We start from the raw sequence: 27,681 nt of genomic DNA, 5'->3' as shown, positions 1-27,681 counted from the left end.
TAGGCTATTCACAGATGTATGGGAAAAGAGCTCTGTGAGGCACAGATTTGAGAAGAACTATGTGGTTCCATTCTCCAGGTAAGTTTGGAAAGCAGAGAATCAGACAAAGAAATAGCTGGAGTCAAATATCTGACATGTTTGACACATGATGACCTAGTTTAACATCTGCTATGTGCTATATTTGCAATCACTGTATTGCTTTAATTTTCAAAAAATACATCCTCTAGATTTCTTGGAATCGATCTGTTCCTTGACAGTATGGAGCATCATTATAAAAGATCTCTGCTTACACAATTGATGCTGGCATGGGAGAGAGAAAACATGTAATTAGTTGAGATAAGTACTGTAGCTGGAGTCAGTAATCCCAAACAGGCAAAGCTAATTAGTTATCTGGTGCCGGGAGGTCATATGAGCACCTTGTTTCCAGAACAGACTAATGCATATGACATTTTTCTACAGTTAATACCATGCCACTGTTTTGCTTCCCAGTGAATTGAAGTGACATGTTGCATCTTAAAAAGTAAAAGTTTGCTTATATTTCTATGAAATGAACAAATTATATTCTGCTGTTTTAAAGTGAAAACATTGTTGCCACTTAGCAAAACATGTAATTTCAATTTCACCATGTTCCACCAGGAAATCAAGTTGTTGGCAGATTTCCCATTTCCCTTCAAGAACATCCCAGGATAAACCAGCTAACAGATGAAACTGGTGGAGAGAGGACAAAAAAAATGTGGTAAGTGCAGGGCATTATAATGTTGAGCAGATCTAATAGCTCCAAGGTAAGAATTTATAATGATAATTAATGCATAACTGAGCAAGGAATGTCACCAGAGAAATGAAGTTTTCCTACTGACGCATTTTTGTACACAAGATTAAATGAAATTATAGGTCTATTTCACAAAGTCTCTCTTGTGGAAGTTTTTTTTTTGTTGAGTTTTTTTTTAACTGAAGTTCTGAGCATGGAAATTTTCCAGGATACTGTGTCTTTTCAGATAGGCTCTTCCATCTCTGTAGATGCAGAATATTTGGATTGCTCTACGTTCTCAGGTGTGAGCACAGAATTTCTTAAAATGGGGAGTTTTTTACCAGAAGCTATGGTTCTCTATGCAGTAAAGTTTCAATGAGGAATCTTCTTAGATTATCATAAGTAGTCCCTTTGCATTGTTTGGCTTTCAGAGGCATAGAATTCCTTGTTGTAGTTATGTGAATCTCTTTATGACTGGGCAAAAGTATGGCCATTTTGTAATTTCCATACAATCTTTATGGGCTCTTACAGCACTGTTAAAATCAGCCAGCAAACTTTTGAGGTGGACAACTGTGTAACTCTCTCATTTTCTATTTTGCATTGACTTGCATTATTTAATGACATTTTTACGTTAAGAAAAAGAAGCAGATAGCAAAAGCTTTTTAAAAAATATATATCATATAAGCTGTGATTGCTACAAAGTAAAAAATGTTTAATTGTCTAAATTAATTAAACTGATTAGAGAAAAGTCAAGCTTTTAGTTTCATTAGAAAGTATAAATTCAGGGAGACTAAAGACTTTGGGATAAATATAAACCTTCATTGAAGGGAAAGAGCTCTGAATTTGGCCCATAGACCTTTTCACAGCCCTCAACTGAAAAATGACAGCAGCTGATATGTTGACTGATTATTTAATGTCTTTTGAAAACCAAATGTTGTAGTGTTTACTAAAAAATAGAGGGAATTGCATATTTGCTAGATGTGCATTAATAATTCATAACAAATCATTTATTCAGTGATTTCACCTCTTCCCCATATTGAGTAGATTGCAATTTTCTTTAATATATGTTCATTAATTGAACAGCTTCAGTGAATAACTCTGTCATTCTCTCAACAGGAGTATGACACAGAGTATTCACAAAGAAATTCAGCTTAGTTTAAACTCAGAGAAATAGATTTTTTTTTCTAATATGGTATATTCTTATTAAAAATATTTATATGAACATTTACTATTGAAATGGCAACTGAAAAAAATAATTTCTGACACTAGCCACCAACTTTCCCTGCAAGTTCTTTGCTTCTGTGAACATGATTGTACTGGTAACTACTTCTACAATTATAACTTCTCTGAGTATGAATTAAATTTCTCTTTCCCATGCCATTTTTCATAGTGAATTCAAGCTTCTGGGTACTAAAATAAGGATTTAATCTTCTGGAAGAGAAAAGATTAAAATTATTACACAACAATGCTTTTGTAACAACTTTGATTATTTAGTTGGTGGTTTTCTTTCAATAGAGGGACTTCTGATTTATTTTTTTAGTATATGGCTTCTGTTGTCTTTTGAGATACAGTATTTATTTGTCCAGCCTAATTTCATTTTTACCTCCACATTTTGCCCTTTACAGGTCATCACATAAACCTTAACACATGGTTTTTGTGGACTTGGCCAAAATTTGGCATTTTTTTTTAGCATTTTCCTTATGCCCACCTAATTGCTGGTGCTTGAAGCAAGCATATATCTTATGAAACATCTACCAAAGTTTCATCCTTCATTGTCTGTGAGCTTTTCTAAAAGTTCTAAAACTGAAAGAAAATATATGGTCTTGGAATTTGTTACTTGCTAGTTTCCAGGGGACAAAAACTAGAGGATGGTTTCATTTTTCTCCTGAACACATCTTGAATTAGGGATTGCTTTTAATCCAAAGCCATTAGGCAGTCCAAATAGAGTAGACATCTGCTAGAAATGTGAGCTTTCTACTTAAAAACAGCTCCTATGAAAGCTAAATGAATAATTGATTTTTTTTGTTCCCCAGTTTGGTTGCTGAGATGAACCCTAATATCTGTTCAAATTGAATTTAATGTATTTTCTAGTTTTTCTGTACTGGGAAAAGAAATAAAACTAAGAAACACACTACACTGTGTTGTGTCAAACCGCAATTTCATTCTGTAGGAAATGTTTCATTTTCAAATGAAAAAAAATATAAAGGAAGAACAAACTTAATAAACACAGCAAGTGAGGGCCATCCTTTAAGAAGTGCTTGGACATCTCCAACAGGATGAAAAAGACCTTGCGTCCCTTCTTTCAAGTAGGCCAAGAAAGTATGACATAAGAAAAGTGGCTAACAATGTAGCCACTAAGAATTCCAACATGTAAACTAGCATGGAAATATCAATCTTTCCCACTACACAAGATCTGTTGGATTACAAATTTACTAGTTAATACAAATCTTCTAAATGTGCAATATTTATGCTTCCCGGTGGCCCCTGAAGTTTGATCTCCCTGTCCAGAAGTATTGGGGCAGACCACAGCTGCTTTGCTGCCTACACATCTTGGTTTTATTTCAACTTAAATTTGGTCTTGAAAAATTGTTTCTGACCTTGATTTCATTGCAATATGCAGGAAAATGGTCTTCCATTTCCCCAACAGAAACACATGCTCTGAGTTTGGAGGGAGATTGCATGGCCAAGTTTATAGGAAAAAAAATTAAAAAAATAAAGTGAGTATCTGTGCTCTTGACTCTACTGCAGTGACATTTAAAGAGTTACAAAAATGAAAATATATGTGAGGGATGTACATGGATGGATATGATGGACATGTAAATGTTTGCCCATATTCCCTGCAACCTTTGATATGATGTTGCTGCTACACTTGTGAGGGAAAAAAAAAGTTATGGGAAACTCCATCTCCCCTATCTTCAGTGAAAATTAGAACACCACAATTCACAGTCACAGCAGAAAGGCCTAAGGCAGTTGGTGACTTGGAGACTGATACTGCCTCAAGTACACAGCTCCTTCACACAGGAATATTAGCAGTGCAGTACGTCTCCAAATCTTCCATGAATATTTGGGAAAGAGTCAATATATTACTTTGAGGCAGAAGCAAATCCTTTTCCTTCAGCACTTCTCTCCCTCTGTAAATCTTTAATTTTGAAATAATTAATAACAGTTGGACTAGATGTCTTAAAGATCTTTTCTAACCTAAGTGATTTTATGATTCTATAACCACAATAAAAGTCTACTATCTTTGATGAGGCTGAAGCCATTAACTTGGCCTTGTTTTACATTGTTTTGTAGCATCCATTGAGTGCAGTGCTAGGATTCATTAGCTAAACTACAGCAGGTAGCCTAGAGTACTCATTTACTGCAAGTTTCTCCTGGATTTCACTGGTTTTCATCTACAGAGCAGACATATTTGAGTACAAAGCAGGATATCCATTATTAAGCAAGAAAAATATGTTCTTCTCCCCACCTTTCTAGAGTTTTCTCCCTTCTAGAAAGAGGAAGAGACCATCATATTAATCCACTTGGACTAATATTAAAAATGTGATATCTGATCTATATCCACCACTGTATAGCACTTAGCATCAACCCTGGGGTGCAACAAGAAACTATAAACAAAACTATAAACAAAGGAAATATTTTTATACTTACATGACTATTTTCAGAACAAGGGTGTAACAGAAAAACTGAGCACAAAATAAGGAGGGACACCACTGAAGAACAAAGGTTTACAAGTTTGGCCTTCCTTGGGCCAGTGGACAGCCAAAGGGACCAGGATGCACCAGTTCAAATGTGCCCTTAAATCCCAAAAACTACATCCCAGAGCAACTGAGCAGGAAGAGTTAATTTTTTTTTTTTTTTCCTTTTCCTTTTTGTAATATAAAGGCGACTCCTTGCAGAGAAATACACACTATAGCCTGCCCAGACATTAGTTTTCCCATCATTAGGGAGTCATGTAATAGAGCACCATGTTTCCATTGCATATCCAATAATTTTTAGTAATCATAATAAAAAACATTATGGGGTAAAAGTGTATCAGTCTGTGAGGTTTAAATCCCAAAACATATGTGTTCTGCTGTCACTTAGACATAGCAGGCTAGATTCTAAACATTATTTTTCAGTTTATCTTAGGTGTTTTCAGAGCACAGAAGTGCCCTCTAAACCTCTCTGTGTGACTGAGGATGTAATTTTGTAGTCAGCTTTGGAAAAACATATTTCTATTGGTACTTTCATGTTTTATGAGAAGGTTTAATTTCATTTGTAAGCATCTACTGTAAGAGTATGCTATTAACTTAAATTATTTTAAAGTAATTTACTTCTTTGCAACATAAAGTAAAATGGAATAGTAATTTTAAAAAAAATCTGGAAAAATTTTGTATGATCCGGAAACATTATTGCATATCATGAGTCTGGAAGTGGGCTTGTATTATTTTCAAATTTTAAGTTTCTGTGAAATGAAAAATTGATTGAAAAAAATAATTGGTGTTCTAAATTCTGAGCTAATGCAGATACTTGTGAGTTTTTTGCTTATTTAGTTATCAAAACCATAATTTGATGTGGTTAACATAAGCCAAATGCATTTCTGAAATAAAAGAGCAAGAAAGGTTTATGACTGACAGAAGAAGGATGAGGCAGCAGTGGGAGAACAGCTGCTTCTTCCAAGTATTTTTCTTTTATGATTTTTACCTTAAGATGTCACTTTCTATTTCATCGTTGAGTATGGGCTGTCACAAAGGCTTTATGTAACCAAAATTTGCACTGTATGTGTGCCCTCTCTTCATGCACAGCCGTGGCACCAAGGGTGACACCTCACTGCTTCCTGGCTCTGAAGAGAGACCTCTGTCTTCCAAAAGTCTCTGGACATCAGTGGGGTATGGCCACATGCCTTCAACCTCTACTGGGCAAATTATTTTAGGAAGGGATAATTTCTTCTTCTTTCTTGTGGCTGAGCAGAAAGGACAAAGGATGCCCTTGTTTGTGCTGTGAGTGGCAGTATTAAAAAAGGGGAGTTTTGTTATCCTTTTAATAAAAAGAGATTGATTACATTTTGTATAGCAGATGGTCTCTTGGTATGGAACTACCTGTTGAACTGTATGCATTGAACACAGAGCTAAGGGACATAAATACTTTAATACTTTAAAGAACAAGGCTTACTTTTTTTTTTTTAATCTGACTGTGATCTGACTACCTTAATGCAGGAATATGTTTCATGCATATAGCTGTTGTTCAAGACCAAATTCTACACTAATTGCATGCCTTTTTTCAGTCTAAATATATTAAACAAGCTATTTAGGACCCAACCATCAGGTTTAAGTGAATCCTGTCTACCCTTCCAGAAACATAGGTTGTATTCCTGGCCTGCTTCCTTAAGCAGTCTCAGAGGGGAGACAGCAGGCTGTGCCCATATGCTGCTCCCGCCATAGATGGTTAGATGGCCTCAGTGACTCTGCCTCCGTGACTAATCTGGAACACACCTGAATTAATTTGGTCAGATTTCTCCCGTAGCTTCTGCAACAGTGACAGGATCTTTCTGAAGCATTGCGGTTAAAAATATCCACGTCTACAACAGTTTGCATTTCCAATTAACCAATTGTCCATGATACCTGCCTATTAGAGGCAGATACAGTCTAGTTTTCTTCCTTGAAGAAATAATAAAAAAAAAGGACATATTTGCATTCAGGAAAAGTGTGTAAAGCAGGAGAAGAGGACTGAGAGATTTTTATTTCATCAGCTTTAGCCTGTCTTCCAACATGTCTGCCAATCAGTGCTGGTGTGAATTTCCTCTGTTATAAACTAGCAGCGAGGAGGGAAGTACATCTCAGAGACTTGTACCTGGAGGCATGTATCTCTCAGGATGGTTCATCATACACACTGTTCCTCGCTCAGGGCTGTGCTCACAGGCACAGTTTAGCTCACAGGTATTTGAGTTGCCTTGCTGAGTTGTCTCATCCTCTCCTGCGCCAACAAGAGAGGGCTCCCTTTCATGTGTACTGAAACGCTTTGTCCATTTCCTTTTTGAACTTGACAGCATAAATTACTTTCTCAATTTTGCACACAATTCTAGTCATAGTAATGAACATTTCACTTTTCAGTCAGTCCTCATTTGGATGCAAACTCTGCTCTCAAGATGTGCATGGCTGATCTTGATTAAGATATTCTTCTCTTTTTACAAATATAATCCTTTGAAGTTCCATGCATATGGGGAAAGAATAATATTGGAGTGGAGATCTGCCTTGCAGATCTGAGAGGAAAATTCCAACCTTTTGATTAAGATCATCCTTTTTGAATATGACATAAGCAATTCAGTAGCCTATATTGTATCTTCTAAGATAAGGGAGAAATTTTGCAGGCATTCTTGTGGGAATGACCAGATGCTTTAATGCTCAGACTGCCCAAACCCTAATTACTTGATTCAAAACATGTTTATAAAGTAAATTATTTTATAAAGCAAAAAATAACATTAACTGACTCAGATTATGCAGTCATAAACCAAAAAATCTGATATGCTTAAGGACTGATTTCAGTGTATGAGAGAGAGGGACAGAAACGCAGACGGGCCTGTGGAAGTGGTATGGATATTTATATCCATTAAGAAAATCTGACCTTTGCTCAATAATTTCATGGCCCCTCTAGCCAAGGTGGATTGGCTACAAAACTCAATTGAAAATGCCAGAAACAGTATCTGTCATCAAAGGAGTTACCTCAGTGTGCCTCTCAGAACAAGCGTTTCAGCATAGCTGTAACCAAAAATGTCTCATATTGCCTAAGAATAAAAAATAGTCATACCACAATTTCTAGAAAGTGTTGAAACAGATTATTAACAATTCTAATGACTGTGAACCACATTTAATAATAGACTATTCATTATTGTAACTACTTAGTATATAAAAAGACAACCTTGATTAACAGATTCCAATATTTAAACTGTAAAGTAACCACTTCTAGAGTCCATGCAATTAAACAATTTAACTTTATAGCAAAGTGCAGTGTCACAGCAGAAATGCCATTGCTTTTTGGCCTTCTGGTGGAATTAGAGAATTAATATAAATTGCTGTTCCCCCTTCTAGATCATAAAAACCATACTGACTTTTTAAAAAGGAAGGCTTTTGAAATCTAAAGGACAAACCTGGCACAGTGTACTCCTCATGAGAATGTTGCAGGCTTTCTGTCAGCTGTGAAATAAATCCTATCATTGACCCAAGGAATGTTTTGGGAGCTGTAGAAGTTATCATTCTGCAGGAACAAGACACACCATATTTTTTGTCTGATTCTGAACAAAAGACTGGTTGCTGCTTACTCTAGACTGTGAATAAGGGCAGTGGAGCTCAAGAAATCAAAATCTGGTTCTTCACCTCTGGCTCTCCAAGGCACAAATTTTCACCTGAGCAGGATCTTCATTGTCATAGTGGTGTCTTCATGAAGTATATGAAAACCAACTCTTACTCACCTCCAGGCAAGTTCAGAAAAATGCAAGTAAATGATACCATATTCAAACCCAAACACCCATTTTTTTCAGTTTCTTCAAATGTAACTAATTTTATAACCCATATGTGGTAGAATGCCATTTTATATTTTATTCTGTAAGTCACAGCTGCACCCATACTCAAAAGTAAGGCTCTTTTAAATCTCCGTGTTTGAACCACTTCATGTCTCTCCATGTATCTATAATCTTGACAGAGCTTCTCTGAATTCAGAAGAAAATACACTATTGCACAGACTCATAAAGTGTAATTTCTCTGAAAAGCTGAGTCTCAAATTTGAGGGATCCAGAGAATCCTGGGGGATATGTTCCCATTACTTCCATGGGCATAATTAGGAAATTATATTCTGCAAGAAGTCCAATACAGAAGTTCATCAGTGGGACATTTTATAATGGTCCTTTTCAAAAATAAAGTCAGAAAGAGTAATAGTGCAAAAGTATAAACATAAATCCAAAATAAAGAAAGTATTTTATCACAAGTCTCACATGTGGCTTAGTCCTTAGGTATCTCTGATAAAGCTCTTTCAATACTTTCAATATTTGCCTGTAAAATGTATAATAAAAGAGACCCAGGTTGAGTGTTGCTTTTGGGAAGAAAAAGGATTTCACATTTTCTTCAGCTGGGAAAAATAAACCTAAATCTTCAGGAACAACTCATGAATCCTGTTGGGGGGTTTATGTGTGGTTATATTCAATCTTTTTCACTGCACCTTTTAACTGTACTTGAATGAATAAAATAACAGTGACTATATAGGGTATTAGAATGAAATTTGAATATGTTTCCAATTTTCTTGCTCATCATTGTTTTACAGCTGAAATCACTGGAATAAACTGGCTGTTTTCCAGCTATTAGTAGAATCCCTTCAGCAACACCACTTCACACAGCCCCTGAAAATAACTTCAGTACATGTTCTGAGATATAAATCTATTGCTATATGAGGATAGATGCTGGGGTTATTTCACAATCTTGAATGTTAATGTCCACTACAATTAAAATGCTACACACATCACACAATAGAGAAGTCCCTTCCCCCCCTCAAGCAGACATGAGACTTATTTGTGAATCACAGTCACTAGTTTCATAGCAAGCCAATATGCAAATAAAGGAAAAATGCATTATTTATCTTATGTTTGCCAAGCCAGGTAGGGAAATGTAATTTACAGGATGAAAACCCAGATATGGATGCTTTTAACTGTCATTCACAATTAAATTATATCATTCCCCTCATTTAAGTAGCCAGAAATGTTTCATTTTTCATATTTCAAAATGGCTGAAATATGTACTTTTTTTCCTTTCTTTGTGCAACAATAAAACAGTGCAAAAATAATGTTTCTTAAGAATCTTTTTAGAGGTAATAATTTGATTAAATACATGTGCTACATTAGTGTAGAAGAACATTCCTTTGTCATTGTTCTGCCTGAAAAGCTTTCCTGCACTTGCTCTCAGAGAGGAAGAAAGGCAGAAGACAGCTGCTGGATTTCTTTATGCTATCCTTTTACTTTGTGCACTAAATTATGAAAGAAAAAAACCCCAACACTTTATTTGCCCATTTCCATTGGTACTCAACACATTTTGTTGATTTGGGGGTGATTATTTGGGAGTGGTAGAGACAGTGAGAAATCTGGTGTGCTCTGGGATGATTATTTAGATTTGGATTTGGCTTTGTTTGGTTTTTTTTCCCAGCAAAGTGACCATGAAATGGTATTTTTGAACCCTACATGTGTCTTTGATATCTGGTACCTATGGTTCGCTATGGTGAACAAAAGTTTCTCATCTGAAGACCTAGTCCTCCAAACAGATTTTGCTAACCAAAATGAAACAACATCATCTTCAATTTGGCCTTCACAAAAGAGTGTGATATTTTAAAGACTGGACTAACTGTGTCACTTTCAATCAGGTCATAGAGTTTGCCAGAAGAGCTGAGCTGCAAGAATATTCTCTGTAGTGGTTTCCAGTTTTGTTTCAGTCATCTTACTCTGTTGTGTTTTCTTCCTACAGTGAGTTGTGCCAGGTACAGGACATTCAACTATGGCAGCACAACAGCATCTGCTGTGTTAAAGAAACTCATCAGCTTCATCTTTTTATTAAATTATTTATTTTTATGGGTTTTTGGGGAGGATTACAAACTGAGACTGCTTGTATATCTCAGTAACTGGTGGCTGGGGTGGGAGTTCACAGTTCAAATGCCAACTTATGAAGTCTGAACACTGTGTCCATAAAAAAGAAAACACATTATCAAAAAAACCACTTATTTTTGCATATATATCCTTGTGTCCTTCAGCCAAAGTGGCCATAAGGGACAAGAAGCTTCTTCTTGAACATGACCAGCTAATTGTTTTGACTTTTCCTGCCTGACCACAGTACAGGCCTTGATGTGGACAAGAAGTTAAGCACATATTGATTTTCAGTCTGGTAACCACTGAATAACCTTTTCATACAGAGTGCTCACCTGCTTTCCTCAAATGACTGCTAAAATATGATTAGAATAAATTCTGCTTCATTTAATGTTATTTTTATTTTTCTTTGATGACAGTTTCTGCTTTTAGCTATGGTCTTTTGAGTGGCTCTGCTTTCTGACTTGAAGCACTGCTGATTGCAAGAGCAGGAGGGAGGGAAATGTGCAAAATGAAATGGATTGACAAAGCAGGATGAATTAAAGCAAGGTAAATTTAAGTACTGACCTTTGATTTCAACTCATTCAACAGATATGTTTATATTAAAATTTCTTAGTGGAAGAACCATCCAGAGAAGAATAGTGCCATCTGTTACAGTAAGAAATCACAATTTTATTATTTTCTCTCTCCCCAAAATGTCAAATGATTTTGGTTGTTCCTTTGGAGCTTTGCAAAAGGTTTAAGACTGCTCAGTGTCATCTCTCATACAGAAATTCAAATCAAACCTACTTAATAATTGCTTTTGAAAACCCAGATAAGGTGTTTCTCCCCCTTTTTTTAAAAAAATACTATTTTTATGACAAAAATCCTTTTCAAGACAGGAAGATTTTCACAGACTAAAAGCAGAAATTTTGGGACTTTATTTAATTTCCTTCGATTTTTTAAGTTTTAAAAAGGAGTGGCTCTAAAAAGAGGAAAGAAAAATTTCCTTCTTATTACTTTCTGATTGGAATTTTTTCAAGGCTCTGCTATAAAAGTATGGGTACCTTAAAACAGCTCTATAAGGTAAAGAACTGTTTGGAAACCCTGTAATTGGAAGTGTCTGTAGGTTTCAGAATATGCTGCTCAGTTATCATTGAGGTTTGCTGCTTTCATTATACTTTAGTCTGCCAGTTGTATCTGATCCAAAAGTACAGAAACAGACTTGTTTAAACTCAGCCATTGTGTAGTGTTTGTGATGTGTGCATAATGAATTCTGAATGCAAAATATATGCTGTAAAGAGAAATACTGAAAACCTGTATGACAAGCAGTTGGGCTGCACAACACAAAATATGGCTTTACAGCATAAATATTCACTTGTGTCAAAAATATAGGAGCTGTTCAAAACAGAGCATTCTAATTATGCACAGTTTGTTCCTCACTCAGTTTCAGCTACTTGAACTCTTTCATTTGAAGTGTTTGACCTTCACTGCAAGAACAAAACAGAAAGAGTAAATATCTGACTCATAAGATTCCCCCCCACCCCACAGTTCTGCAGCAGAAGAGTATTTTCCACTTATTTTGATATACTTAGCTCCCTGAAAGCATTTGGAGACAATAGGTTGTATTGGTTTGGGGGTTTTTTTTGGTTTTGGTTGGGTTTTTTTTGTTTTGGTTTTTTTTTGTTTGTTTTTTGTTTTTTTAAATCTGAAACAAAAATGCCACTCCTTGAATATGAAGAAAACATTTTATATCTGTAAGAACTAGAACAGGCTGCTTGATAATGTAAGCTAAGCAATGGTAGAGGGAACAGCACAGGTGAAACACATAATACTCTGGTTTTTAAGAGCAACTTTATAATTTAATATACAAGAGACTCCAAACTTTACTAGAGCCTCAAATAACTCTTTCCTCTCTCTTGTATTGGTGGTCCCACAGTGTGTACAGCTGATGCTCTTTTGGCATTCCTCTGAATTGCTGAGTTGCACCAGTTGTGTCTATAGGTGTTTGCAGCTTCAGATCTAGAGCTTCAAATTAGTGCCCTAAGGGCATTGTTTGACATTTTATTTAAAAAGCAAACAAACAAATCACAAAACAAAACAAAAATAGAAGCAAACAAATAAGGAAGAAGCTAAGAAGTTAAACCTGAAGAGAAAAAACCTAATAGACTGCTTAGTTGAGCTGAACTTAAATCAAATGTAGCAACTCATGTAATCTTTTTGCATTTGGATTATTAATGACCTTGTGTTTAGTTTAAGCAGCTGAAGACACATAGTTCTTAAAGAGAAGGGAATTAATAATATTTAAGATCCTGACTGAAATGAAACCTGCAAAATATCCCACAGGTAATAGAAAAATCCAAAGAAGAAAGTAAGACAGCAGCATTAGTCTTAAGAATTTCTTGTCAACCACTTGGAATTTTACCAATTGCATTCAGTTCAAGCACCATGAACAACCTCAGTTTCTTATCCCTCTTTCCAATAAACAAATTCAAGCAGAAAGGAAAGGAGACAAAGTCTGACTGCTTGTTAAAAGACAGGCAGATAGACACACATGCACACTTTAGCAAATATTTAAAATCAGTGGCAGACTGAAGACACGAGGACCAGATCATACAATCAATCACAGAATCTGAATATCTAGAGTTGGAAGAACTCCACAAAGATCACAGAAGTCCAGTTCCTGGTCTCTCTACAGAACAACCCCAAACATCACACCATGTGCCTGAGAGCATTGTCCAAATGCTTCTTGGAACCAAGAATTTTGTCAGATTTTCATGTATGCAGATAGCTTTGGTGTTGGGCTGTGTTGTTGATAGATAGGGTGTGATAGTAGCTGCTCCTGCATTTTGTTCTATGCCTCCTCCAGGACAAGTGATTGCCACAGGAATACACAAATTCTCTCCACTTCCTGCAACATTAGGGCTGCAGAGATAAAATGGGTAGAGTGAACACTATGAAAATGGCTCTCACATTTGATTTTATAGGAAGAAATCACCTCAAACCACCCAAACCCTTCCCCCTTACATGTCTAAATATTGGCAAAGTTTAAAGATTTCAATGTTGTGCCTAATTTTCTGGGTAGTTAACTGAAAAGCAGATTTTAGGTACAGTTGGCACATCCAAAAACAGAAGTTCATTTTAAATGAGTTGGAAAGTATTAACATTAAAACATGTAAACTCCTTTTTTTGGGATATTGGTCCAGATACAGGTTCTTAGATAAATGACATTTAAAATTCAATCTGTGGATATAACTTACTGGAAAAAAATTGGTTTCATGAGCACTAGAATGCAAAAGCATCTTCTCTTTCATTGCATTTTCACAAACACTGAAAAGATGTATTGCAAATTAAGACTGTTCTCTATGTATTGAAGGTCAGAGAACCATTTTTAACCAATCCTTTGAAGAAGACACTATGATACACAAAACTTTCTGAGAAAACAATTTATTTCCCAAGAATTTTTCAAATTAGAGTAATTCCAAACCCCATGCTACATATTACAGAGTGCTGGAGTAAGACTTAGAAAAGGTATAGACTAAATCTTCTACTTATTTTGATAACTAAAACTTCTTAGTATTATTTCATGCCTGGAAAAATTTGAATAGAATTAATATATAGGTATGGAAGATCCCAAATCCATGGAATTGTTCACTGTGTTGTCTGTGATGTCTGTACCCTCTGCAGCAAACTTAGACGATGACAACAAATGAATTTTCCTAATTCAGTGATTTCCAAACCTTTTGTGAATGAGTTCCTCGCTTCTAAATTTCTAATTACAGACAGTATGTTTCTGTACTAAGACACACACTTAAGTCTTCAAAGCTGTCAAATTAACTATTTTCCTGAGAATTAAATTAAATGAAAAAACCAAAATAACTTAAAAAAAAAAAAAAAAGAAACACCATCTAAACCTGAATTTTTTGTTGCACTTTATGCTTCTCCGTCTTAAGGGGTTGAATCTGCAGAAAACATTCAGGAATTGTTTATGTGGATAATCTGTGTGCAGGCAGGATTTTACTCTATACATGGTAGATGAAAACTACAGAACAAGAGTCTGAGTGTGAGGCTGTTTTCCCAATTCATGCAGTAGAGTAGTGATTTTGCATCATCAAATGCTGTGCTTTGAAAATGCTCACTTTTCAGAGGTTAATTTTCACATGTAGACCTACTATTACATTAAAAACTAAAATAATTCATTTTCCTAGCATTTTATCCCAAATTTTACTTTTATTCTTTTGCTTTCCAGTCATCAATTTATTTTAGACTTGATTTAACATGTGAGGATGTACAAAACCTTTTCTTGATACCAAGAGGACTCTAAACAGAGAATGGGACTCGAAAATATATTTATGACATAGGTTTTCTCCACTCTTTTACAGCAGTTCTTGTTTACATACTACTTCATTTTCTCTGGCAAAGTACTTTTGTGTATATAGGAATTGTTCAGCCACAGTGTGGTTTCTACCTTCTTTCAGTAGAGTTGACAAATTTGTTTCCTAGAAGACCATTTGTTCTAAAATCGTTCTTTGTCTGTTAGTTCCTTTCATGTTTTTTAACTTATTCATATACCTGCAATACTTGGCATCATCCTAAATACATATTTTTTAGCTTTCTTCTCTAGAAAATTCATCAGTTTCTGACTTTTTTCTTCTTTACAGTGCATCTTCATTCCCAGTAAAAGACACCAATTGTTTTCCAGCAATATCAACCTGTTTTTCTTAATTTTCCTTTCATTTTATCTGCAGATGCTTTCCATATTTATTGCCATGCCACTGTATGCCCATTCAAATCTTTATAAGCCTTTACAACTTGCATATTTTTAATTTACTTGTATTTATTATTATTATTAGAGTTAATTTTAACATAAATATATATATATTGCATGTATTTTTCTGGACAACTGACTTTCATTATCTGTACTTTTCATTTTCTTGCCACTCTATTCTGATAGTCACAGAAATTATATTTGTATTTCCTCCAAGCATATCCACTGAATTTCCATCCACTAGGCCATCTAGGCCATGTACTTTCTATCCCTCCTTTTTTCTCTGATGAAAAATAGTTATTTCAGTTGGAGTCCTGCTATAGAAATGAACTGGTTATTGGAACAAAATTGCTTCTAATTTGTTTTGAGTGGAATAACTGCTCCTGCTGCTAACTTCACTTTTTATGTTCATCAGTCATTCCAAGTTTTTTATGAAACTGACAATGATGTTAGTCACTATTTTCATCAGTGTAATGGAGATTGGACTTTACCCTTAAGAGTACATTGCATTTTCCTCTCCTACATAGTGTACTTTCCCCAAGACATCACCTGCTATCTTTTCTCTTTTATATATTCCATCCTATTTATTTTACTTCTGTGTTATACTTCATTGAGCATGTGCCTTTGGATTTTCATTATTTGGAAGGCTTTCTATTTTAAAATTCCTTTTCTGAGCCTTGTGTCCCATGAAAGAAAGTGATTAGGCTTTACATAAATATGTAGAGGCCAGTTTTCAATTGTTTCTTTACAAACTTGATGGCACTGACCATTATTATTTTTCAGAATCTCCATATCTGAAATATTTTAGTCATATCTGTGGGTTACATTATGTAGTGCACGAGAATCCTACTGCAGTCTGCCATATCTTCACCAATGCCCAGAAAATTCCCTGTGATTCCAAGATTTTATCCAGAAAGAAAAAAAAAGTGTCAGAAAATAAAATGCAGAATCTTATTTATTTAAAAAAAAAATGCCAAGCAGATATTCTTGCACTATAGAGCTCAAACAGAAAATTCAATTTGCCTAACTCGTATCTAGGATCACAGACATGGGGGAGTGCTAGAGGGCAACACAAAGGACATCGCAAAATACTCCCTGCATCAGTTGGTCCAGACATTCCTGCAGGATAAAGAGTGAACAATAAAAGTTTGAATTATCCACAACAATGCAATTGGAGTGTGAGTCTGGATGCCTGGAATACAAAACAGGTAATGATGAATTGTGGGACAATATTTCCATTGGGGGGTTCTAGCAAAGGCGTGAACCGCACAGCTAAAAAGCATTATTTTCAATATGCTTATCTGTTTTTTGTCTTACATAATTCATGGCTCCAGTAACATCCAAGATACAGCACATTTGCATTTGCATTTTCTTCTGTTTGACTAGAGGAGAGGGCAAATACATGTAAATAATTTTTTTTTTTGGTTTATCTCTGTTCTCTAGCTCTTCATTTGTCATGAAATCAAATAGCTTGACATTTTGACAACCAATAATACATTCTTATGGGTAAAACTCAACTGATTTGAAAAAACCCTTACTTATTTTCACTATCTTTCAGCTAAGACTGCTTCTAAAATAAAGAAATTCATGACCGTAGATTCTTACAATTTCTACAAATTAATTTAGTCCCAAATATTAATTAATTTAATATTATTCAGGTAGTCTGTGATGTCATTTTTGTAAATACCAGTATTTGATCATGCTTTTTTGTGCTATGATTCTTGAATTTTAGTATATATTTGGCTATCTCCCTGTTGCTTCAAAAAATTTGCCTCGAGTTGATTCATGAACCAAGACGATTTTTCTAAATATCTCTGAAAAAAAATTGGAAGGTGAAAGAACTTACAACATTGATATGTGCTATAACATTACACAAATTAAAAAAAAATCTGGATGAAATGAGGTGGGGATGCTTTCTGCCTCATTTAAGGACTTTCTGAGTCAGAGAGAACAACTGTGATTAGGATGCTGCAGGGTATATCTAAGATGATATAAATCCTCAGGCGCTTCACTCCGAGGTACATCTTATGTAGCCATAGAAAGCAGTCACTCAGTAAAATAAAAGGCATTTGGGAAAACACAGAACATCTTGTTTGCATGCAGATTCAGGTTTTTTCTTCTCTTGAGAAATTTATTTTTTTAGTTTAAACTAATTCTTACCTTTCTAATTTTCAAGTTCATAGCTCAAATACAAAAGTGGTAATTCACAGAGAATTAGGTGAGAATCTTTGACTCAAAATAAGATAGTTCAGACTTGACTGACTCTACCCGTGTGCCTTAGTCCATCCTTTTGGCCTTTCTAACCCAGCGTAATTTCTCTTGTCCTAATTGCTTCTTTCTTCTTTCCCTTCAGATGCTTCATTCTTTTCCCTTGAGACTGTCTCACTTACCTTCATTTAATTTCTTATATAATACATACAATCACTTCTACAGCTTTTATATCACTGTAGTATCTCAGTACCTTCTTCCTTCGAGCTTTGTGCAATCGATTTTTTCCTAATCTCTTTTCTCTTTTCTCATTTCGATTTCCTTTTCCTCTCCTTCTGGCTTTTCCCCCCTACTTTATCTCTTATTTATTTTCCTTCTCCTGCTGCTCTTCATCCTCTGTGGTTGCCCATTTTCTCATCACTCCTACCATGTTACTGATTTCTTCTACCTCATTCTCCATCCCACTGTTTCTATGTTTTTTCTCAGCTGTTTTCTCTGAAACCTCCTGACACACACTATAGCTCCTCTGCTTGAAATTCTTCTCTTCTGTTGTCTACTTTCCAGACTATTTCAAAGTGATCTTAAACCCTTACAGACTTTCTAAGAGAGGGCATTTTTGAACACACTATTTATTTTTGTATTCCCTACTACATAGAACTGGCTTCTCACAATTAGTGTTTTGAGGGAGAAGAAGGAAACAAATTAAGAGCAGACTTTCACAGCCTGGGCAAATTATTCCAAATCTCTTTACCTCTTCAATTCAATGAAAAGAATTGTCTGTGGTCATTGCATTTAAAAAAAGAAAATAAAAACTTTGTATTTTTATTTTTTTTTTTTTAATTCTCAATTGAAATTTTGGTGCAATGGAAAAAAAAAAGTTTATTTGAAACTAATAATTTTCTTTGTATTACTAGTAAAGCCAGAAGCAAAAGAAAACTTCTTGGTTTTGGGACTGATAGGAACAATTACATGTGGAGATGAATCTGTTCACTCCAGGTCATTCCAATAAGATACTGAGTGTCCAAGTCATTACAATGTAAGTCTATTCATTGCTATTACTAATCTTTATCACTGTTTGTATGGCTGTAGCTGAATTTAAGTATAATAGCAGAGTAAACAGAGTGCAAGCACTGTTTACTTATATATGTGAATACCACATTCAAGTACTGCTCAGCAACACATGGGAAATCAGAAAAATGGGAAGTTGAACCTTTTAAATTGAGAAATTAATCAGAAATAGAACATGAAAGGGTAAAAGATGATAATTTTCTCCCCTTCTCCTGCCTCACCCTGCAATATTTCCTGTCCCCTGACTTACTCATTGCAAGTTAATTTGTTTAGGCTTTTAAGTGAGCAAAGAATTCATCCTTACTCACTGGGGCCCTGATATAATTTACTCCGTCTGGCATTGCATTCTGTACAGAGCATAACATGCATCTGCAGTCATAGCAAACACTTTGGTCAAAATCCTGAATCTGGTTGTTTGTGAGAATTTTAACTGTGAAAACTACAGCACTTTCATACACTATTCCTTGATTCTTGATAGGTATCTATCAGTAATTTTTTTAGAAAATAGCAGCGGTGGAAAACAATGAGAAATATTCATGGTAAAAGTAACAGATCTTTGAAGCAAGGTAAAATGGCTCCTAACTATAATAAAATACATTCAAGCAGCCCTGGATTTCCCCATGACAACCTCTACATCTTAAAGCAGTAGAATTCTGAGCTTATTATTTTGTTTTGACTAGGTGTGACCATTCTCCTCAGAACAAAATATTATTATTAATTTCTAGAATTCAAACTTCTGATGGACAATAAGAAAATCTGAAAACCAGCAAAACCAGCACAACCTTACTGTATAAACTGTAAAGAAATGTTAAAATAAGAAAATTTTCTACACTAGCCTTGGTCACTGACACTAAAGTTAAGGTTTATTTTTGAAATGGGTTATAAAGTTATTGTAGTATAATGGTATGAGAAACGGTCAGGGGGGAGTATGTGTGGACGTTTTTTTAAGGCAATCAGCCACACACAGTGCTATCAAAGGACTTCTTTATAATTTGGTGGTGAGGAGGCTTTTCCATGCATGGGAGATGTGAGTTGAAGAACCAGTTTGAGACTCAATATCTTTAAATGATACATCTATGGTGTTATGCTAAAAAGCGTTTTCTCTTCCTGATATTGTCATTACTTTTTTTCCTCTGGTAAGAAACTTTTCTGAATTAATTGGATTAGCAGAGTGGGGCTGCCCTTTTTCCCCTTCTCTGTTCAGTTTCCTTTTCCATCTCTGACTGACACTGAATGAGGTGTAAAATTTCATTTTTCTCAACATCTTCTCCATCCTGGCTATTCCACATAAAATGAGACCATAGCTGGCTCCAGCATTATTTGTTCTAAAAAGCAACAGCTCTCTTCCTCTTGTATTTCAGGAAAGACCCAGGTAGAGTAAATCTTAAGAGGAGAAAGGTATCTAATAATCTAATATCATGTCATCTAATATCATATTTCTTTACCTTCAAGAGATAACTGTACCTTCAAGAGAGAGAAATAATTTTCAAAGTATTGTTTCAGGATTATTTTCTAGCTGTCTCCATCTCTGATAGCATCTTGGATAACTGAGGTCACTATCTTGTCTCTCTCCTACTTTCAGAATACTTTTAGTCCAAGCAATGTTTTCTATGCCTTTTTGCTGTACCGTATAGAAAATGTATATTTTTTTTTTTAAATGTTCTTAAAATAGTAATGTCAGAGAAGGTAATGGTCTTGTGCTTAAGGTATCAGGACATTTGGATTTTGTCCAAGGTTTCCAGAATTAATATAAATTGATCGGTATTGATTCCAGTGGATTAATAAACTAACAAATAAACCAAACTCTTTTAAACTCTTTTTAATAACTGATAGAAGGACAACTTAGTTCAAAGATACATATTTTTGTATTTTTTTTTAAAGAATTGTGGCAATATCTGAAATAAACTGTTAAAACTTTCCAGCATAAGTAGAAAAAAAATATATATTCAAATCTAAAAAATAGATCAGTGTTTACCTTTACTTTTATTTAAAGTTAGAGGTCATAACACTTGAATTTCAGTGGTATTAGAGCCACTGAAAAGGTCCACACTCTAGGTACTCAAGTTAGCTCTATCTCAGAAATTAGAATACCAAAGACTTTATAGACTGCTTAATTATTTCATTATAACAATTAGTTCATGTAGCTTATAGAAGAAACACAGGCTCCTGTTATTGAAAACCATCAGATTTGGCTGGTAAAATTATTAAGGAGTTGTTCCCTGTTAATTAAACTAAATGAAGGCCATATCATATTATTAATATAAACAATAAATTATTGAAATACAGTTGCTTTTACATTACAAATATTATTGCTATTTTAATAACATATTAACATTAATAAAATACAAAAAGGAACACAAGACTTGGAGTTAATGTGGGATTTTTTTGCAGCTTTTGAGTTTCTACACATTTTATAATTGTATCAAGGTCATCAGCTCTCAGATAATGTAGCTTAAATTGATTTCTGAATAATCTCCTGCTGTGCTTGATGTCATTTTCTGTCCTTATAAAAGACGAAAAACTCCAGGAAGAAGCTAAAAATTCTTTTTTCTCACAAGATACTTTCTTTTTATGTCCTATTATTGCCATTCTTTTACTTGCAGATTTGTTTATCTGATGATTTGTTGATCTGATGATCAACCCATAAGAAAAGTTAACTATTCCTGAGTTTAATGTTCCCTTCTAGAAACCTTACATAAATATATCTGACAATGCCATTTTGAATGAATGGTTTTGTATACTGAGCATGAAAATTTTCATAACCTTTTTGAGTCTTTATTTTTTCCATTTGATTGTGCTGTTTTCATGAAACTATCTATTTATGGTCTGTTTTTTTCATAAACACTAAAAAAATCTCTGTGGCAAAAAAGAGCCTGGTCCTCAAATCAGCATTCAGAATTTTATTTAGTCAGGAATTCAAATAACAATGCATAAAGTAAGTAATTTTAAAATAATGTTAATTATATTTTTAAAAATAGTAAGTAAAAAGCTCATATAGACATTTCCCTTCTCCTTTTTTCTGCTTCCTTCTGCAGGAAATGTAAATTGACTTCAGCTTTTTCATTACATTAATTGTTGTAGCACCTTGCTACTGATAAACTTCCTCGTACTCTCCTGCAGAGAGATGGAAACACTTGCAAGAGCAGAGCACACAATGAGCCCAGTTTAAGGCAACATCTGGAAAATGTTTATTTCATAAGTTATTTCTGCTGCTAATTAAACAAGTTAACCTAAAACCAGAAGCTTGCAGAATATTAGTGTGCTAATGAGTCCTGGGGAAGGGCAACAGCACCACACTTGTGACATGAAGCAAATGTAAGATAATAAGGGACTGCCAAGAGAAATGAAGCTTCAAAAATTAGTCATGAAAGAGTCTTTAAACTTATACCAGAGAGTCATAGAAGAGAAGAAAAAAAAATCTGAATTTTGGAAGAAAATGGAAGAGAAGACCAATTACTGCTTGAAGAAAAAGGAAGGAGAGAAATTGTTTGGAGTGAGGTTCAGGCAAACAAATTTAGCAGGTAAATTTTACTTGTCCAATCAAAATTTGCATGACACTGATTCTGAAGTTAAGGACAATGTATATAATAATACAAATAATATAAATTATTCCTCAAAGCAGCTCTGACAAAGTTACGTCAAAACTAATAGTGACAGTTTTGAGAGAGGAATTTGAAAAATTTCAGCCCTATACATATCATGCTAAAAGCTTCTGGGTACCATTGTTGTGATCCTCATTACTGATGTAAAGAAGTGGAGTAACAAGGCAAAATTTCAGTACAAACCTAAGATGAGACATCAGAAGCAATGGAAGGAATCTGGCTTTTTCATCTCTATCTCTTTACTTTCCTGAAGCTAATACCATTACATCAAGGGAATCTCATTCTACTAGGATAAGTAAAATGTTTATTGGTACAGTACTTTAGGGAAAGTAAGAAAAAACAACCATCTAATTTAAATCTATGACAGAACAAGCCACTTTGTCTTTTTAACCAATAAAGGAAATTTTTTTAAACTCAGAGGTGATCAAGTGCTAAAACTACATGGGTGGATTAAGTTGGAATTATCATATACAAAATCTGTTAAATTTTAGACAAATAACAAAAACACGGCAGAGCATCTTATTGGTTTGTTTTTTTTTCACTAAAGAAAGTGATAGATCTTTTTTTCATTATTTTCTTACGCAGTGAGGAAAATTTTACTCTTCTGCTTCTTTTTACAAAGGAGGTTTAGTTGCGTGAGAACTGCATTTATTTCACTTAAATTTTGATTTCATAGTTTTGAAAATAATGTGTTTTATAAGTAGTTGAACTTAGAAGATAGCAAAAAAGCCTCTCCTGTGCTTTTCCACAGCAGACTCAAATAGACTGGCATCTCAGGAGAAGAGTGGTCCGTCTCCATGACACCTTGAAATATTCAGTTACCATAGTACCCACAATTTTATAAGGATGGTCATTCCAAACAGTTTAGCAAGTGATTGAAGGAACTAATCCAGAGTGTGTTTAAATGTCTCAGTGTCCTATTGTTCCAGGTAACAGCAAGTTTTTACATGATAACAAGGGCTTTGTTTAAATTCTTGGTCTGTTGCTGTTTCTATCCATTTCCATTTGTAGCATCTTGCATGGAAAAAAATAAAAGAATTGACTACAAGATGAAAAAAGACAAGCAATAAGTCCTTTTTGAGGCTTTTTGTAAGTACATTTTTTATAGCACATGAGCCCATAAAACCAAAATAATTCTTTGTTTTTCTGTTAAATTCTGCCAAAATATTTCAAAGGTTCTGTCTGACTAATCGTTTAAAGACAGCTCTGAGCAAACTGAGTGCATCTCTCAGACAATTAGGGGCTATATATATTTTCAAAGCTTCCTATCCTATTTGGAGCTATTAATTTTCAAATCCAATAAGAAGTATTTACTTAATTCATTGTTATCTGCTTTATACTTTTTTGCTTCAATCCCTAGAGTAATATCTTGCAAAAGGACAAACCATTTGATGCAGAAGATTATGGGATATCCTTCAGAGAGATGATTACAAGTAGAGAACTGTATGACTTCACAAAGTGGGATCCTGCAGATTTGCAGAAAAAGGGCAAAGAATAGGAAGAAAGATTCAATAAAATATTCTGAATGGTTGAAAGTGTTATTGGAAGTAGTGAAGTAGTCACTTGGCATCCATACTTAAGAAGCATGATGAAAGATTAAAGTCGTTGGAGAAAATGCACTGATAGATAGTATACTGGCTTAAAGAAAATCTTTACAGTAAAAGTTATAAAAAGCTTTATATTTTTACATTATCAAAGAGAAAGTAAAATAAAGTCTCAAATGTTTTAAATTAGTAACTCTACAGATATCTCAACAATGGGTAAAAAATTTAAGAGATGCTATCTGGAGAAAATTAAACTGAGTTGGTGGAAATTTAACTGAGAGAGATTCAAATTTTATGGCAAGATACCTATTTTTGATCATGCAGGTTGGTAATTGTTGCAACATCTGCCAAAGGAAATTTCAAATTCTTTACCTTTTGATAGCTCCAAGTTAATGTGGATGTAATTTTTTGGCATTGTGTTTTGCCTCACAGAAGTTAAAGGGGTCAGCTTCTATACCATCTGAAGAATGAGATTGTAAATGTGCTACTGCACTTTCAATTTCTGTTAAATATTAAAGGCCTTGAATTAGATTGTGGAGTCCTGTCATATCTATGGACATTATTACTGCCCTTGGTCTTACAAAAGCTTACACAATTCCTTTATTTTATATGTTTTGCAATTAATTAATGTACTCACAATATAGCAGAGATTAAGAGACACTCATGGAATGTCTCAAACAATGGTTACATGAACTAATGACCAATTTACTTTTCTTAGTTTAGTGCTGGAAAAGTAAGGCTGGAGTTTTCAGCCTAGTGATCTCTGAAGGGAAAGAGCTGGGGCTGCATCACAAAGTTAGTTGCAAATGTTTGTTAAACTAAGCTGGTAAGAGTGAAATTGAGTCAAGCTTTACTGAGAGTTTAGACGAGTGCTCATTTCCACATAATATCAAAGATATCTGATTTCCTCTCATGTTAACATGCACAGAAAAAGTCAATGCCAACATTTTTTCTGATGCTGCCTTGCAAAAACTACAAGCCGTATTTTTTAATTGTTTTTTTCAATTCTGCCAAAGCATCTATCAAGTTAGGAGAAAATTTGCTTTGCTGCACAAGTTAAAATTTCACTTCAGTGTTTAAATACACTGTTTTAGTCTAATTTAACCAATGAATATATTAATAATTTGTGTTTAAAAGACAAAAAAGACAAGAAAATACTGTAACTTACAACAATAACTTTTGGTTTAAACATTATAGAAATAGTAAAGGGCTTTATTATTCAAGGATGGGGTGCTGAGCTCTGCAACTAAGTATTCAGCTTCTGCTTGGATAGATTGAAGGGCACATTAACAAAGACAATTTGTACTGGCAAGTGTAAGTTTAATTTCATTCTATTTTAAAGCAAAATAATTTTATATAAGCTCATAGTATTATACCATCCATGCATAAAACTTAGAGAACTAATTATGCAGAAAGTTCAATTCCTATTTTAGAGCTCTTGGACTGTCTAACCTAAACTATGCTTCTTGCATGCAACAAAGTCCTGATCAAGCATGTACAAATGTATTGGTATGCCTCTTACACATGAGAAATATAAAATGTGTTCTTTTTGTTATAAACTATTCAAAACCTAATTCAAATATTACACAGAAAATAAAACAGGCTTTCTCATTTGCAATTACTGGGTATGAAAATAGAGAAAAGTGACCAAAAAATTATTTCAGTCGACCTCAAATTGTCAAAATCATAAACACAATTGAAATAGAAAATCAAGACACACATTCAGAATTTCAGAGTACCTGGCAGTTGAGTCAAGTCTGTATCTGGCTTTTGGGACAGATGAAACAAACTTATGGGCTTTCTCATGTTTTTCCAAGTAAAAATAGTTCCTTAAGGGATACTCTCTCAAACTGGAATTTCAGCAACACAGGAACTCTTAAGCACACAAATGGACTCCTTATAAAAACCCATACTAAACCTGCTCTTAATGGCTAAGGCAAGTTGTCAGGTGTGTACTGCTGGCCTGTGAGGGTTTCCTCACATATTGGGAGTACCCAGTTGTCTGTTCTGGAAAGCAAATATAGCATGCATGATGCATGCACAGCCAGAGCCAGGAACTTAAGTCTGTTCTTTACACTATGAGCATCTAGTGTGTTAAAGTGCCTTGAAATTATAGCAATCTTAGAACCCCTTTGTCCTCGTACAACGAAACACAAAAAAAACATGACCATTATTCCAGAAGCCTAAATTTAATAGATTCCAGTTTCTCTTTATGAGGGGTTTTCAGACCTGATAATTTCACAGACATCAGCGAGTTTGACTGCTAACTACCTGAAAGAGGAGTGAGTGACTAGTGGTATAAGCTGGATAGCAATTAGAGAGGGCTGGCAGATGGCAGCTGAGCACAGGACTGGCAGTAGAAAACCACAGAGCAGACAGCAGTGCTTACAGTGATGACAGATTGCCTGACTGGAAGAAAAGCTTGAATTCTCTTGTGTTATTTTCCCCAGTGTTTTAATGGTGGACACAGAAGTTCACATTTAGCTTTACATCCATCTTTTGGAAAGATAATCTAAACTGAACATTAAACATACAGTATCTTTATATACCCTTTTCTGTTGTCACAAAGCCCCTTTATCCTATGACTGTGGTTATTAACAAAGTTCTACAATGTCTCAAAGACAAGTTCTACCACTGTGGTACTTTTAAAAATAATAAGCCAATTAAAATACACAAAAGAAAATAGTACATAAACTTACATATTCTCAAAAAGTGCAATTCATTAAAAAATCATATTTTTTTCACCATTTGACTTCTTAATCCAGATAATCTTAAATCAGACCTCGGCTCCATTCTTCCCAGTTCTTTGAAATGTACATTTATCCCTAGTGTCACTTGTATAGACTGAAAAAAGAGACTCCAAACCTTCTCATAGTTAGATCACCTTTGTCCAGTGGACTTTATTAGCATTACAGCACTTTTCAGTGTTTCCCATTTGAAAAGGAAAATGTTAGTTGCACTGTTAACCATCCTTCTATTTATTTTAAAATAAATCAATTCATGCTCTCTCTAATCTTATTCATTCTTGAGTGATGAAAGTCTCAAAATGACCTTTGCTGTTTCAAAAATCAAGTGAAAAATAGCAGCAGCTAGGATAGTTCAATGAATATTGGACTAAGAGTCTGACAGTGCCATCACATTTGATTTGCCTTTATCAGAATTCAGGGGCTATCAGAAATTCTTTAGCACTCCTCTCAGAAAAATAGTTTTACATTCCACATTCAGGTCCATTTTCACACTCCAAAATTTTAAATGTTAAATCTCTTATTTTATTATTTTTTTTTAGTTCTCAATTCTATGGAATAGCTAATTTACAAAAACTTTTCTAACAATGTTCTTGTCAAACTTGTAGATAGTACAAGTCATGATTGCTGCTTTAACTTATTATGCTCTCTCCTTCCTATAATATATTATTTTCCCTGTGATCCTGCTAGGTTTTGTATCACCTTGATGCTAAAGATCCTTGAATTAGAATACAAATGTGTCATTTGTTTCTCTTTGACTTTCTTAAATACCTTGCCAGTTGGAAACAGATTTTCACTAATTATATTGCCCTAGCAGATGCTACTGCCATCAATATTGCAAACCTTTCCTGTCCATTCTGCCCATTTATGCCACTTTACCCCATGCTATGTCTTTCCTAAATGGACACATCCTTCCCTATAAAATAAATTGTGAAAACAAGAAAAAATAATATTTTAAAATTTCTGATTGATAGCTACTGAGTTAATAAATTTATAAATTATATTTATGGTTCCTTAGATGCATTTATGATTTATAATTTATAAATTTTAATTTAGTACATTGCTTGTGGCATTCTTATATTTTTAATTAAATTAAGTTAATTCAAATAAAATTTCTGTAAAGATATAGCTTAGGAATTTGAAATCTCATTTTTGTTAAGAGTTTACGATTCTTGTTCGTGGTTCAAAATTTCCATCATATTGAACTGTGCTAAACTGTTTTAGATGAAAATAAGGACAAAATTGTTCAAAGTTTCAAGAAAGGAAAAGCTGGAATTATTTTCTAGTACTCTCCAGACTGGAAAATAAAAGCAACATTGAAAAATCTTAATAATGTATTTTTGCTAGGCAAAAAGAAGTCCCTGTTCATAAAATTACTTCTTATGAGCAAATGTCAATTCCTTGTTGTAGAATAACCACAGAAGT

General features: G+C 34.3%; 1 long non-coding RNA gene across 2 annotated transcripts; it reads left to right on the top strand.

Moving 5' to 3' along the window:
* On the top strand, nucleotides 1–27,238 carry LOC107201039. Of its 2 annotated transcripts, XR_001519968.1 has the most exons (8): nucleotides 1–78; nucleotides 637–736; nucleotides 10,763–10,892; nucleotides 16,129–16,298; nucleotides 18,213–18,334; nucleotides 21,402–21,887; nucleotides 22,720–22,897; nucleotides 23,329–27,238. It is a non-coding gene; the product is annotated as an uncharacterized LOC107201039 (long non-coding RNA). The 2 variants fall into 2 exon arrangements; XR_001519967.1 differs by having other exon boundaries at nucleotides 22,720–27,238.
* The last annotated feature ends 443 nt before the right edge of the window (nucleotides 27,239–27,681 follow it).

The sequence above is a fragment of the Parus major genome, chromosome 2, assembly GCF_001522545.3.
Source record: "Parus major isolate Abel chromosome 2, Parus_major1.1, whole genome shotgun sequence".
Classification (NCBI taxonomy): Eukaryota; Metazoa; Chordata; class Aves; order Passeriformes; family Paridae; genus Parus; species Parus major.
Note: the sequence above shows the minus strand (reverse complement) of the source record. Positions and strands in the feature narration are given on the sequence as shown.